At 39.8% G+C, this 9,732-nt stretch overlaps 1 protein-coding gene across 3 annotated transcripts in view; it reads left to right on the top strand.

Annotated features, from left to right (window-relative positions):
• The first annotated feature begins 1,604 nt into the window (after positions 1-1,604).
• The window catches only part of erbin (erbb2 interacting protein), a 69,894-nt gene continuing 61,766 nt past the window's right edge, over positions 1,605-9,732 (top strand). For 2 of the 3 annotated variants that reach the window (XM_061060966.1, XM_061060965.1), the window contains exon 1: positions 1,605-2,208. The gene's annotated coding sequence lies outside the window, so the exon portion shown is untranslated. The remainder of the gene's footprint in view (positions 2,209-9,732) is intronic. The other variant, XM_061060967.1, reaches the window with a different exon arrangement.

The raw sequence follows: 9,732 nt of genomic DNA, 5'->3' as shown, positions 1-9,732 counted from the left end.
GACTTTTGCTTGTGCTGTTCTCACTCTGATAAGAGAGGAATGACATGCGGGAAAGGAGCCACAGGTCCGATTTGAACCCAGGCCGTCTGCATTGAGGACTACAGCCTCCATACATGGGGTGCACACACTAACCACTCGGATACTGGCGCCCCATATGTCATTTTTGTAATTTTCCATCTATAGGTGCCTTGTCCGACTCATCCAGGAACAGTCAACTTTCAAAAGATCCTAAAAACATCTTAGAGCCGTTGGAGTTTCCTTTGCAAACAAATTGTTTTACATTTATTTCAGAGGCTGATAAACGTCCCCTTCATTTTGTACCAAAAATGGTTAAATGTCTCCTTTTTTAAATCACATTTCTATTAACCTTGAATTAATCTTAATCTAGAAATCTATCTACAGTGATCGGACACAGACTAAGGTACGGAGGGATTAGAAAAATGATAGTCTTACATGCATTAAGGGCACATGTTCAAGCAGGAAGTCCTTTAAATTCCTTTAACACATCCATATCAGTCCCTTTCTTTAAAGGCATTAGGCTCCAGACTGCTCTTCTCATGAACAGGATGAAGGAAAATGTCCTAATTACCAGATTGTAGAAGGAATGATTTGCATATTTTTTAGAACATGTGTAAATCCCCTGCGAGGAAAAAAGAGTAGTGTGTACACTAGGGGGCGCCACTGGATAGGAAATACTTATATGAGAGTTCAAACTGGTGAAGAAAATGTAATATTACAGTTGCTATTTGATGATAAAATTATTGTTTCCTTCGTCTTTGACTTTATTTGTGATGTCATTAATAGTAAAACTGCTGTAAATAAAACTTTTAACTGAAACATAGACGTTTTTGATTAAAATACTGTCCTGTTTTTTGTTTAAACTCTCAGACCTAATATGAAAGAGAAGAAAAGTGCTACACAAGGTCAAGTCCATTTACCATTTTAGTCAATTTAATTTTCTTTAAGCACTTTTCTTTTAAGTCTTTTATTTTTAGTCCCTTGTCACGTTTCCTCTTGTTGTTGTTGTATATTTTTTAGGGCTGTCAGGATTAGTTAATCACGGCTAATTAAGGTCTGAAATGAATGCATTGATTTTATTATCGTGATTAACCTCACGCTATTTTGTTTCTTCAGGCTCACTGTAGATAGTCGTCCTCAGTGTCTCCCTGTAGTCACAGTGATGTAAAAGAAGGACACTGCTGCATCTTTGAGTCTCCATTGTGCAGAAATGTCATCCCAGCCTTTCTTCCTCTGTCCAGAATAATAAACACAAAAAGCCTAAATGTGGTTTAAAATTATTTTTTACTTGCAAACACAGTTGAAAATGTCTACAGGATTCAAAACAAATTAATTTTAGCAAAAAAGCTGAATGTGTTTTCAAAGTCAAAATGGGTTGACGAAAAATAAAAATAAAATTGGGAACCACTTCTTTAGGGGCTGAGATGAGAACCCCTGAATGCGCCCCTGGAGAGACGGATTAACTGAAAGTGTCGGAGACAGTGAACGCATCACCACTTGGGCTGGAAAGGCGACTTCTGGTGGACAGCCCACTTCACACACACACACACACACACACACACACACACACACACACACTGAGAGAGAGAGAGAGAGAGGTCGCTTCTTCTTCTTCTTGGTCTCAAATAGCCTCCATGTAGCTTCAAACTCGTCAGTGTCGAAAAGCTGCCCGGGGGATTATGAGTGAAAACACCTGGGTGCGGCACACTTTAGAGGAAATTAAGCTCTCGCGTTGTCGGAGGTCTTTTTTTGTATTTCCTTGCTGAATCTTGTGGACATTTTGGATTTTTTTTTTTAAATGCTCTGGGTGCTAAAAAAAAAAAAAACATCCAGGAGCGTTTTTCCCACCCTTCGTCTTCGTCTTCGCTTTCGATTTTATTTTTTTATTTTATTTTTTTACGTGAACACCTGGAAGCTTTACATGCTTTTATTGTGAAATCAACTGCGGGACGGAAACGTTGGAACAACTTGAGGAGGGCTCGCGCAGTAGAATGTTCAGGGCCAGCCGTTATAAGAGGGGAACGTTAGCTCGATGCTAACATTAGCACAAAAATACCCCCATTGAACTACGCTTTTTAAAACCCCCGGAGGAAAGCTAATGCCCTCTCTTTTGCACACATTTTGGATAAGTACACCCTGACAACAACCTGGACGCCTGAAAGCGACACACTGACTCGACATTAATCAAAGGTAAGTGTCTTTGTTAGCGCAAGTTCTGTATATGGGGCCCCTTATATATAGCATGCTAACAGCCGCTAGCATCAGCGCAGTATCGTTACAGGGTCCCATTCTGATGCTGTCCGACCCGAGTTAAATTAACATTTAATTCAGGTTATTTTGAGTTAAATTACACTCACGCAGCCTCGTTTTAACAGTTCGAGTGTTTAATAATGTGTGGTCATGTATTTAATTCACTAAAATGGGGTTTTTCTGACGGTAACAGGAGATTAAAGCAGCTGTCTGTTTTCGGTATGTTTCACATGAACAGCTGTACATGGCAGACTGTTTATACACTCTTTATCTATTCAGAGCCACCAGGCTGTCTCTTAAATATGGCACAGTGAAATGCATTTAACAGAAGAAGCAATCATTAACATGTTTACAGTTTCATCCACATTATAATGTAAACAGCTGCAGTGCAACAGCAGCAGCAGTCACATCTTTTGTTGCAGAGCAGCTTCAGCAGCTTCGACCGACGGAGGGATTACAGCTCTGCACCCTCAACATATCGCTGTTTTAATTTTCTCACCACTTCACTAATCAGATTACCACCCCTCCCACTTAACTCCAGTGTCATTTAATCCTATTAAAGTCGGACATACAGTAAATGTCGGAGCTAATCTCCTATAGGTTTGATTTTTAGGACATCAATGTCATGTGCTTTTTTGTGTGTGTGTGATAGTTTTATGTGCCACCTGCACGAAAAATCTCCGGCAAATCATGAAGCATGTAATGTTGAGGAGGTGCAAAACCACCTGAATGACATTCGTGGTGACTGCAGGATGTTATGCATGCAGTGTGGATCTTGTCAACCTCTAAATTATTGCAGCTCCTGGGCCACAATCCAAAGCAATTTTAAGTTTTAAAACGCAGTGACACATTTATGCATCTGTGTGGATTATCTGATAATACATTAAAGATGTAATTATGATATGATCCAGATGAACTAAAGCCTGAAATTAGCAAGATGGACTTTACAGAAACTCTGCAGGCAGTAAGTAGAGGTTTCCACTAGGGCTGGGAAATATATCGCGTTTTTAAGATTTATCGGTATATTTTCAAACAAGATATAGGGTAAGACAACATTGTTAATATGGATATAGTTTATGTTGCATTAAAATAACGTTACAGAGGTGCCAGGTCACCTTTTTCTCATCTCACTGATGATGACTGACTGTCTGTCCTCCTCTCTCTCTCTTTTATTGTATTTAAGGAATATTTTTATTTTTTAACATTATTTTTATCTTCACAAACAGGTAGTTTATTTTCCATGTGTTTTCACTGTTAATAAAATACATATCGATATATATCGAGTATCGCCATTCCGTTAAACAATATCGAGATAGGAGTTTTGGTCCATATTACCCAGCCCTAGTTTTCATCATGTCTGCACCATATGAGAAACATATGCAGTGATCAATAACCATATGAATTGCGATAAACAAAAATAAAGAGAGCATATTAGAGCTTTAACTCAGTTTCTGTCAGTCTGCGGTTTTGCATGTTTTAAATAACACCTGTGTTTGCAGCATTTCCCGTCTAAATCCCCCATAAAATCCCCCAACCTGTTTGTGTTTCACCGTTAAATTGGCACAAATTCATCTGAGAGTAGCTGATAGATTGATAGAACTGTCAAACACGGTCCGAAATTTGTCTTTCATCACAGGATTTTACATTTGATATCATATACTCCATATAGTTGTGAAGAATCCAGAAAAAAATAGCATTTTAGGAACTGGAAACAAGCTAGAAGTAAGACCTCTTTTAACTTAAAAAAATAGCTTAACCATTCAATCAGCCATAAACTAGTTGTTGCTTCCCTTTCCTTGTTGTTCGCTCAAACTCTACAATCCACTTTGAATTAATCTTCCTCCCTCCTTTGATCATTTTAAACCAGAAGCAAACAATGTCATGCAAGGCTGATCTTCAGTATAATGTACTCTGTAATCTAGAGTCTTGCCACAGTGGTATGTGTTGATGTGTTGAAAGCCTACTTGTGTTTGGTGACCATTTCCTGCCTGAAGTTATCCCTGTGTGATCATTTACAACAGAGCTTATCAAGAATGGAAGATAAGGTTTTGGTCAAACAGAGGCCCTCAGCTGCACTGTTCCTTTTCTCAAACTGGTGCCAAAGTTGTATTGTTACAGAAACACTTGCGTAACAGTTTGTTGTGTCACTTGGACTCGAAAAGAAAGCAAAGGATTTTTATTTTAAGATTTTTTGGGGGGGCTTTTTATGCCTTTATTTCAGAGATAGGACATTTGGTAAGGTCAGAAACCAAGGAGAGAGAGAGGGTGGAGAATGACATGTGGGAAAGGAGCCATGGATCAGATTCGAACCTGGGCCGCCTGTAGCCTCCATACATGGGGCGCACACACACTACTAGGCTTCTGGCGCCCCATATGTGTTTATTTTTTGTTGATATAGCATTTTAAAGCTTGAGGTTTGATAGGTGCCCTGTGCTACTCATCTGGGATTCAGCTAGAAAAGGAACAGACAGCTTTGGGGCGCCCGCACTAACCACTATGCTACCGGCGCCGCGAAATCAAAGGATTTGAAGAAAAGTTGCCAAGGCATGTTCCCTTGTTATCATTGTCTGTGTGGCTTTGAAATGGTCATTTCAGTCTCCACAATGCCTCCATTGGGGCTTTTCATTTTCATACATCTATCATAATTGGACTTGAAGTAAAAATACCAATGGATAAAACCAAGTTCACCAAAGTTCAAGCCACATTTCCCTCTTTTTCTTTTAAGCATCAAAGTGTCTTGTTGACTGGGTTCAAACTCAGCTTGGTTCTCCCTGATGGGGATAACTTTTAAAGCCCAATGAAATGTTATTTTTACTTCCTTAAGATTATGTAATGCCCGTTGAAACGGGACACAGTCATGGTGAACTGTGAACCTATGGGATATCAGTTGAATAGAAAACAGCTGGGGGTCAGGAGGGTGTGTTTGTGTCGTACCATACCACTGCTGAACTCAGAGCGTGTGAGCAAACGTGGATTGTTTGCAGAGTACTGCGACTGTAAATGTGTTTGTCTAATGGCAACATTTAGGGAAGATATCCTCTTAATATTTGTGATGTGATCATCTAAGTGCACTTCCCTGGAACTAGTTTAATGTGCCCTTTTTTTTATCCTTTGGAAAATGAAAGAGAGATATCCTAGAGCAGTTTGCAAACAATGACGTTCATGACGTGGCCTTAAGAACACATGCTGAATGTCTTAGCACACATATGACATTATTAGAGACTGACGAGTCATCCTGACGGTGGCCAAACTTGTCAGGAGGTGTATCAGTTTGTATTTAGCTTGTTAGGCACTGCAGTTTGCGGGGAAAATGGAAAACCTTGCCAGCTGGCCATTTTTTATATTGTCAGAGCTTAAACCAAATTAATTTAAACTCAAGTTTCAGTTTCAGTAGTTTGTAATAAGATCACCCTGAAAACACAACCGTAGTCTTCATTGCAGATGAATGTGTTTAGTTAACGTGCATCAAAAAGAGTACACATGAGTAAAGATTTGATGTGGGTTTCTTTTTCTTTGTGCTTTGTGTCTGGTTGATAGACTTTTGTTGTGTAAGCAGCCCTGCCCCCTCCCTTTTAAAGCAGGTGCATGCAGAACAAGCTGTTGCATGTGTAGATTTCACTTTCATGAACGATTACTCGCTGACGAATACATACCCCTCAGTGGTCCACTCTGTTTTTTTTTGTGTCTGTCATCAGTGCTGTATGTCTGTAGGACTGCAGTCTTTAAAGCCCATTTCTGAATGAAGTGATAAGTGGTGGTGACATACAACTCCATGGTGAGAGCTGTCCATAAGTGAGTTTGTTCTGCACATTTCTGCTGCATCTTTTCCTCTCTCGTAGCTGTTGTTAGCCGTGATGCTAACTTCTCCTGCTCAACAGACACCATCATCTCACCAAAGCTTTCTCCTTCCACAAAACGTAATGGGAGCGTATCTCCAGTCACTGCTATTTCATTATTAGCTTGTCTGGAGTCGATAAGGCTAATTTTCTCCCCTCTGGTATCATCACAACAACGTGTGCCAACAGGGTTAGCAGATGACCTCTAGCCTTTGGAGGAATGTAAATGGTAAATGGACTTGAGCTTGTTGAGGGCTTTTCTAGTCTTCTGACCACTCAAAGCGCTTTTACACCTTTTTTGTTGTCAATTTAAATTCTCCAGAAACATCCTCTACATTAAATGTTTCTTAGCTTTATCTTCAGCTTCCACACTGAGGTGGTAACATTTCTGGGTCTCCTATGCCTGTATGGTTAATTGAAATAACTTTTATCACCATGCAAACTTACAGTTTTACTTCTAGAAATCATGTAGGGAAGAAGATGGAGCCCACCCACCCTTCCAGTTCTGGTGTGTATCACGTCTATTCCAGTTTGGCTTCTATAGCAAAGCGAGTGGAGGATAAACATGGTGTTGTCATTTTCATGCAGCCTGCTTAACACTGCTCCTCTCTACACACAGTTCACAGAGTGTTTGAACTGGTGTGACATCTTTGTTTAAGAAGTAGTTAGTAAAATTTTGTGTTTGCACATGTTCTCCGACTGGTTTGGGAGTTTCCCTGTGCAGTTTAATGGTTCACGTTGAGTCTTTCCATGACTTTTCAAGACATTTCTTCTGATAGCGGCGTCAGGAAGTGTTTGGTAATGAGGAAGTGTTCATCCATAAAGGTACAGAAACTTGAGTTGGTTTTGTGTGCAAGTGTGGTCATGCAACAAACAAGTTCATGGGATTAGTCAGCCACCAGAGAAACCCATCTTTAGCCAAACCATTGCCACTTCCAGGAAGAATAAAGGAAGAGCCAGGAGTTTTCAGAAATTATTCCTATTTTTGATTCCCCAACAGTGACACTGTTCCTAAGGTTAGATTAACCATGATAACCAACGCTGCGGCACAGCTAACCTGATCTGGAGCAGGCTAAATCGAGACTAGGGATGTCCCCAGCTGATATTTATAATTCATGGCAATGTTTCAGTCCCACTGACCTGACTCAGCGGGTATTAAAGGCACTGACACACCTCTCCGAACCAAATTTGTCTGCTCAGTGAGATACTGACTGTGGCTGCTCTTCAGGGCTGAACGTCACAATGCATTTCATTTTTGATTACACTTGTAACTTCCTCCTTTGAATACGTCTTAAAAATGTAAGAAATCATTGAAAAAGTTGTGATTACTGTTTCCCAAAAGATCAAGATGACATCCTTAATATTGTGTTTGAACTGAAACCCAAATTTTTCAGGTAACTGTCATAAATGTGAAGAAATATTCAGGTTAAGGAAGCATCAATTAGAGATACTCACACAGACAGTAAGTGATAATGATGCAACTTTTCTGCCATCACATCAACTGTCAGCACCTGTGCTCTGCCTCTGGTCACTTCCTGTCATCACCTGTGTGTCCGATCGGACTTAAAGCTGTTCGTTTTTCACTTCCTGACGTTGTTCCCTCCTCTCTAGATCCTTACTTGTACTGTTCTGACTCTCTGTCGCTAGTGGTAAAAGCGTCTGATAAATTAATTGTAGAATTGTAAAGGTATTCTCCAAACTGTCCTAGAGGAACAAAGACATCAGAACTATGACTAGATATATTTCATAATTTAAAAAGTGATGGATTAATAGGCTAATCATTGCAACGCACACACATTATACAATACGAGGAACGTCTGTGGACCTGCAGCAATACTTTACCACCACTTTGTGATTTCATAATGATAAATCAAAGATATGAGCCCATGTTTATTGATTTCCATTCCTCGTCTGTTGCTCAGTGGCCATTAAAGCGGGTTAACAAATAGCAGGTCTCGTACATTAACCGCTGTTCATATCAATATCGAATGAAAAGGCTGTTAAGTGCGAGAAAGGCCTTTGCTTACAATAGATGGATGGTTCATAATGGGATTTGAGAGTCTGTCTTTACCTCAGAGAAATGCAGACTTGCATCATAGTTTATAACCTTTTCTGTCAATTCAAAAATACATCAGGGAATTCAGTTTCTCCCAAGGGATATCATGTGATCAACAATATGATCATATGTGTTCATAAAGCTAAATCTAGTGTAGATTGGTGTTAATGCAGTTATGCAGTCATAGAAGCTGACTACAATACATTAAAACATTTGTAGAAGAACATCTGCATTGGAAGAATTTGAATCACCAATGAGGCGAGACATGTTCTTAGACGTAAACCCCGCAATAAATGGTCTGTTGCAACATCAGCTATAGATAAGCCTCATATCTCTGCTACTAGCGATCTGCAAACAATAAAGCCCGACTGATTTTATTTGCAGAAGGCGGCTGGGCAATGCATTGTCTTCAGGCTGTCGCCACATGATAAGAAGGCTGAGCTTAACTGCGTTAGGTTGGTCACAGAGTTAAACAATATATCACCTTGAACTGTGACACATTGCCATATATTTTATCAGACTTAAAAAAGACACAAAACTTGGCTAATGCAAAGAATACGGGCTGGCGTCTACCTCGTGTTTTTCAGGGATAAAGGGCAGGCTGTGTACTCAGATGAAGCACTGAGAATAAAATCACAACAAGTGCATCTTGTTTCTGTCTCTTGACAAGGGCCGCTGTATGACCTGTTTGTTTAATATTTGATATTGTTTTTTTCCCGTCAATGTAAGCTTTAATCAGAGGATGATTACCCTCTTACTTTTTATGAATGATGAGCTTATTAAGCGCCGATAGCCTATTGGTTATGACACGCCTCATGTACAGAGGAAAGGGTCCTCAGGGCAGCCGGCTTGGCTTCTCTATAAGTAATAAGCATGTTGCATTTATACTGAAGTATATGTTAAGTCAAAATCATTCTGTGATATAAGGTGTCTTCTAAATTGCAGCTGAATATTAAGCGAAGTATATACACTGCGTCAGATAACATATCCTCAGAATTTCTTTATATGGTTTGAGACAGTAATAGGTTTCAGTGCAGCCTGGTTCATCCATATTCATGTTCATTCATATTCACTGCAGAGCAACATGCAGCCAAAAATGTAGGCCATAAATATTTTATAGCCTCTGTACTGTTCTGTACATTATTTTTTTTGTATTCGATTTATGTTTTCTTTTATAAAAGTCACATATCCTCCTCCTCTTCAACCAGTGTAAATAAGTTTCACAGCTCCCCAAAACATGTGTGTGAAGTTTCTTGTTCTAAATCCACTCTGATCCTGTATTTGATCATGCCTATAATAAAACCCCGGACTCAGAGGGCAGAACGAACACCTAGCTGTGTGAGTGTCACCCACCTGGGGGGAGGGGTTACTGCCCTTTGGGATGTCATGAAGGGAAAATCTCCAAACGGCCTGTTAGAGCACACATTTTCTGAAAAGTGGAGCAGGCAGAAGATGGAGAGGATGGACTTTTCTCATCATTGGGGGGTTTGTAGACGGATTAGAGACACATATTAGAGTTAGAGAAACATAGTGAAGTGTGTTTTGCATATTATGAGGATATCAGGATAATTT

The sequence above is a fragment of the Labrus mixtus genome, chromosome 17, assembly GCF_963584025.1.
Source record: "Labrus mixtus chromosome 17, fLabMix1.1, whole genome shotgun sequence".
NCBI classification, from domain to species: Eukaryota; Metazoa; Chordata; class Actinopteri; order Labriformes; family Labridae; genus Labrus; species Labrus mixtus.
This window is presented reverse-complemented; position numbering and strand designations above follow the sequence as displayed.